Raw genomic sequence first — 6,000 nt, forward strand, 5'->3', positions numbered from 1 at the left:
CCAGGCTGGTATGGAGCGGCTTGGAGGAGACGTGCGAACAAGGCCACCTATGGCAGTATCAAAATCATCACTTCCGTCCAACATCACCAGCATGGTTGGACGACATAGATCGTCCCATGACCGGATGTACAAGTGTGTCCTGCACACCGGCGGCCCCCCTTCACGCCTGCATAATCGATCCTCCCCTGACCTAGCCACAGAACCATGTATGGTTGCCTGAAGATGGGCCGGCGTGAAAGCTTAAAGGGTCGCAGGAAATTCCACTAAAGGTCCCAAATTGATCACGACCATCCAACTTCACCGACATGATTGGATGGCTTAGATCGGACCCATATCCACCAGGAAGGTATTGGCGTGTTCATCACCAGCCCAACGTGGGCTCCACATGGTCGACCTCCCCAAAAGAGAAGCGTGGCTTTCCAATTCGTCCATCCAAAGCAGCGTGGACGTGAAACCCTAATTAGGGTTTACGGCACATCACATGTGTCACAAATCAGTCTCAACCATCCATCTTCGCAGGCATAGATGGAGGGTGTAGATGTAAATTCAAAGGGCCCAGAGCATGTCAACACAATCACCATGGGCTCACTTACATACATGACTAATCGGTCAAGACCAACTATGGTTGGTCTTCTCGATTCGTGCGCCCAAACTAGGCATGGCCGCGCGTTTCAATTGCAAATCGATCTCGACCACTCAACTTTGCCGGATAAATTGAGTGGCTTAGATCACATTTTCACGGGACAATGAGGTACGAACGTGTACACTGGCCTGCCGACTGCACGCCTGACTGATCGGCCAAGACTGACCATGGTTGGTCGTCTCGAAACGTGCGCCCGAAGGCACGACGTGCGGCCTTCAATTCCTTTGCGGCATGGGATTTCTGTCGCAAATCAATCTCAGCCGCTCCTCTTTGCCAGACAAATTGAGTGGCTTAAATTGCATCTCCATGGGACAGTGAGGTACAGACACCTACACCAGCATGCCGTCTACACGCATGCCTAATCGGCCTTGCCAAAAACGTGTCCCATTCCTGGATTCGACCAAGCTAAAGGTTGGTGTTCGAGCACCTCCTAAACCCTAATCCGACGGTCGCATATATGGGTCGCAAGCCATCTCGTCCGTCCAACTTCACTATCCTGGACGGACAGCCTAAGACAGGAGTTAGGAGACCTGTGAGGTATCACTACAATCACCGTCCACCACTCTTCCACGCAGAGTGATCGGTCAAGTCAGGGCTTACCTATACAGCCTCCAAACAATCACTCGAAGATGGTTGGACGTGATGCTATGATTAATCCGTGACTTATTGCGTTAAGCCTTAAAACATCGATGATTCATACACGCTGAATATATTACATGCATAGAATGCACACGATATTTCATATATATCGACTTCCTAAATAACTTAGTTATTTAACCTAGCATCACATGCTTTCTGTGGGTCCCACGATCCACACACTCGAGACATTAATCATGTCACAAACTGGGGGATACATACTGCGGTATTGGTCTGGCGGTTTACAACGTGCAGAGAATAACACGCCATCACAAGAACGTGTCAGGAAGATATGGACGGTTAGTGATGATGGGAGAAGTGGGCAAGACTGATCGTGTGACACTAACACACGCAACTCCACTACTCCATCACCCCACTTTCTCCACTTCCCACGAGAGACGTGGGTAAGGCTCAATGACTTGTATAAATAGGTTCTCCTCCCTATTTCTAGAAAAAGACAACAGAAACCAAGTGTTGATACAACTGTATCCAAACACCAGAACTAATAGATTACATTCTGCAAGCCAATTCAGCTTTCTGATACAAGTCATACACAACCAACACCTCCACAATCCCAACACCTTCTTCGCTTCCCTCCCTAAGATCAACCTCATCTCCTTCACTTGTAACCGAAGCAAGTCTGAAACGACCATTTCTTGGTTTAGGCCGGAGTTGTACAGATTGATTTCTCGAATCACAAGAACTCCCGTTCAGTGCATTTGTTTAGGGTTTAGATTCATTTCTCATCCACACACCCCAAATTACCAAAACCATCAGAAATAGTTTTCACCCATAAACACCTATTTCCACCAAAAAAACAAGTTTTTGGTGAGGATAATACAACACTTAGAAATCACTTGTTAGCTTTCCCATATGTTAGCTTTCCACTTTCTGATACAAGTCGTCAAACAACTACTCTTCCCAAATCAACTATTCTGGTCTCAACACTCTCTTCGCTTCCCTCCCTAGACCAACCCTTCTCATTCACTTTGTGACCGAAGCAAGTCTGGAAAGACCATTTCTTGGTTTAGGATGGATTTGTACAGATTGATCTCTCGAATCAAAGAACTCCCTTGCAGTACATTGTTTAGGGTTTAGACTCGTTTCTCACCCACACACTCGAAATTACCAAAATCAGCAGAAACTGTTTCTCACCCACACACAGACACTAGAAGTTTTGTTAACGAGGAAACCGCAAATGCAGAAAAACCCCGGGATCTAGTCCAGATTGAAACACCACACTGTATTAATCCGCTACAGACACTAGCCTACTACAAACTAACTTCGGTCTGGACTATAGTTGAACCCCAATCAATCTCACACTGATTCAAGGTACAGTTGCGCTCCTTACGTCTCTGATCCCATCAGGATGCTACGCACTTGATTCCCTTAGCTGATCTTACCCACAACCAAGAGTTGCTACGACCCAAAGTCGAAGACTTGATAAACAAATCTGTATCACACAGAAAAGTCTACGGTAATAGATAAATCTGTCTCCCACAGATAAACCTATGAGTTTTGTTTCGTCTTTTGATAAAATCAAGGTGAACATGAACTAATTGATAACTCAGACTTATATTCCCCAAGAACAGCCTAGAATTATCAATCACCTCACAAATAATCTTAATCGTATGGTAGAGAAACAAGATATTGTGGAATCACAAACGATGAGACGAAGATGTTTGTGATTTCTTTTTATCTTGCCCTATCGGAGATATAATCTCAAGTCAATTATTCAATTGAACTCGTACGATAGAAAATGGCAAGATCAAATCGCTCAACTACAAGAGAAGTAGTTTCGCCTGGCTTCACAATCCCAAATGAAATCTTTAAGTCGTTTAACCTACATGGTCTCGAGAAGAAACCTAAGGTTAAAGGAGAATCGACTCTATCAAAACCAACTAGTGTCACACATGAGGTGTGGGGATTAGTTTTTCCAGTTGCTAGAATTATCCCTTATATAGTTTTCAGATCAGGGTTTGCAATCCATGTTAGCTTAGTAACAAAGTATTCAATATTCACCGTTAGATGAAAAACCTGATTCAACCAAGCTAATATCTTTCAACCATTAGATCGAAACTTAGATTGTCACACACAAATGAAACGTATTTCATTTAGGTTTGAGTAACCATACCTAAACGTGTACACTTAGTTGGTTCACAAATAGTTAACCAATGGTTAGCCATATGAGCACTTCCATATTAACCGTATTCATCTTTCTCATAACTAGTTCAAATGACTCATAAGAACTAGTTGAAGAGTTGTTAAATTGGTTAGGATTATTCATAGAAACAATTGAAACAAAATTGGTTTGATTCATTTGAATCAATTCATGAACAATATAGCCACGGTTTGCAAATATTGCATTCCTTATAATTTATTGTTTTAAGTTCATGAACTACCGATTTGAGAAATAACCAGCTTGGGTACGCGTACGGGTATGCGTACCTTAGCTACCGGATTTGAGTTGGCTTTTGGTTTCCAAACTCAACAGTAGTGGGTGGACGATCAACCAAGTCTCCACATGACACAGAATTGGTTTTACCACGATCTCCCATTTTCCCACTCTTCCACTCGTGAAACTGTCACACTTACTGGGATCAATGTGTTCGCTATTCTGACAATATAAATAAGTCTCTAGATCCACGATTGAAGAACAACAATTTTTCGAGCAATCACTCTCAAAAATTCCATCAATCGACCAGAACTTATTCGAACTCAACATTCAGCAGTTCATCAATTTTGCAGAAACCTTCAACACATCCACAATCCTTTATCATCATTGATCTCACACAATCCTCAACTTCCCTCCTACAGACCAACCCATCTCCCTCTTTGTGACCGAATTGACTCTGGAACGACATTGACTTGGTTTAGGCCGGAGTCCTACAAATTGATCTCTCGAATCTAAGCACTCCCTTTGTAGTGAATCTGTGTGAGGTTAAGCAGTTTGATCGGTTGAGGAGTCTCGTCCGCACGCTCGTTTCTTCATTTCCCTAAAAAACAGCAAATCGTTTTTCCCCATCTACAGATTGGCGACCACAGTGGGAGATTAATCTCTTGGTTGCAAACTCACACTTTCACAAAATTGTTGGTCTTAGGTCTGGGTTAGTTACAAATGCAAATGACGCTAGCACTAGAAACAATAACAATGATGGTATTCCAGAAACCATTCCTGCTTCCAACAATGGTGGTAATAATACTCCTCCTCAAACCAATGTTGAAAATCATCCTCTCTTCGGCCGGCATCCTGAGGAAGTCAGAGAAAAATCCATCCACCATCGCCGGTCTCATGAAAGTCCAGGAGGTTCTTGCCAAAAATCAAACTGATATGGATGGTACTTAGAAGGAGCTATGAAATCATCTCAAAACTCTGGCAGACAAAATGTCAGAGAAAACTAAGGAAGGATCAGAAAATGGAAAATCCAAAGAAGTCGACCCTGAAGTTTCACCAATCCATGTGGTAGATGATGATGAAGTCTGCAGAACTATAGAAAATCCACCAGAGAAAGAGTCTGCAGGTTTCATCACTCGTGAAGATTTGGAGCATTTCATGGAGACTCGCGGAAAAAGCAACGCACCATATGTTCATCGTCATCAACCTCCATACCCAGCTGCTACGCAAAGGATCCCTCTCCCAAAAGGCTACACCTAACATTCACACTCTACAATAGAACGGAGAATGCTCTGGAACATGTCTCTCGGTTCTTGGAAGCATTGGGAGAACATGAACACAACCATGTTGTCCGTTTGAAGGAGTTCTCGAAATCTTTGACATGCCGAGCATATACTTGGTACAAAAACATTGCACCAGGAAGCATATATAATTGGGGAGAAATGATTAATGCTTTCTACAGGAAATACTTGTTTCTGAGCAAGTTACTCTTTCCGACTTAGGAAGGATGGCGTAGAAGAATACTGAAAATCCGAACGACTATGTGAAGAAGTTCATAATTCAAGCTTTGGATTGTCAAGATCCTAATGTTACTGAACATCAACTGGCGGACTTATGCATCAACAGGATGATTCCGTTCTATAGAGCCTTGCTGGAAAACCTTCGGTTTCAAACCTTTTCAGAACTTCATGAAACGGCCAAGCGATCGGCAACTACTGCTCCATCTTTGCTAGAAAGGACCAAAACCGTTAAAGTCGAGGAGCCGAACGCTCGAAACAACACCACCAGGCGTTTAATCAACAAGCAGTACAATGTTGAAGCTTCCATGAATGTTGTTGAAGGGAGCAAGAGAAAAGCTGAAGCACAACAACATAAGAATTCTCCTCCGATGCCTCACCCTCTAAAAGCGCTAAGGAAGGACAACCAGGCTAGAAATGCACAACCACCATTTCAGCATCAACAGAACAGCCAGGAAGCGCCTGACTTCTCTTTTCCCATCGAAGAAGTGATCGAGTTATTGGAAGTTTGGATTCAAGACGGTGCGATCAAACTACCCCCTGTCAAGAGGGAACCAACTGAGGAACAAATGGAGAATCCACGCTACTGCCGTTTCCATGGATATGTCAGTCATCCAACAAGTGATTGCAGAACTTTGAAGCGCATATTCAAAGAAAAGGCTGATTCAGGAGAACTGGGGAAGGAGTACACAGAAATCCTCTCCCAATCAGAACATTTACACTCTCTGAGCAGCCAGTTAAAGAAGCAGTTCAATCCTTGATCGAGCATGTCTGTGAATTGTTGTACTTGTCAAAGGCTCAGAGAGATG

This window comes from Papaver somniferum, chromosome 1, assembly GCF_003573695.1.
Source record: "Papaver somniferum cultivar HN1 chromosome 1, ASM357369v1, whole genome shotgun sequence".
Lineage (NCBI taxonomy): Eukaryota > Viridiplantae > Streptophyta > Magnoliopsida > Ranunculales > Papaveraceae > Papaver > Papaver somniferum.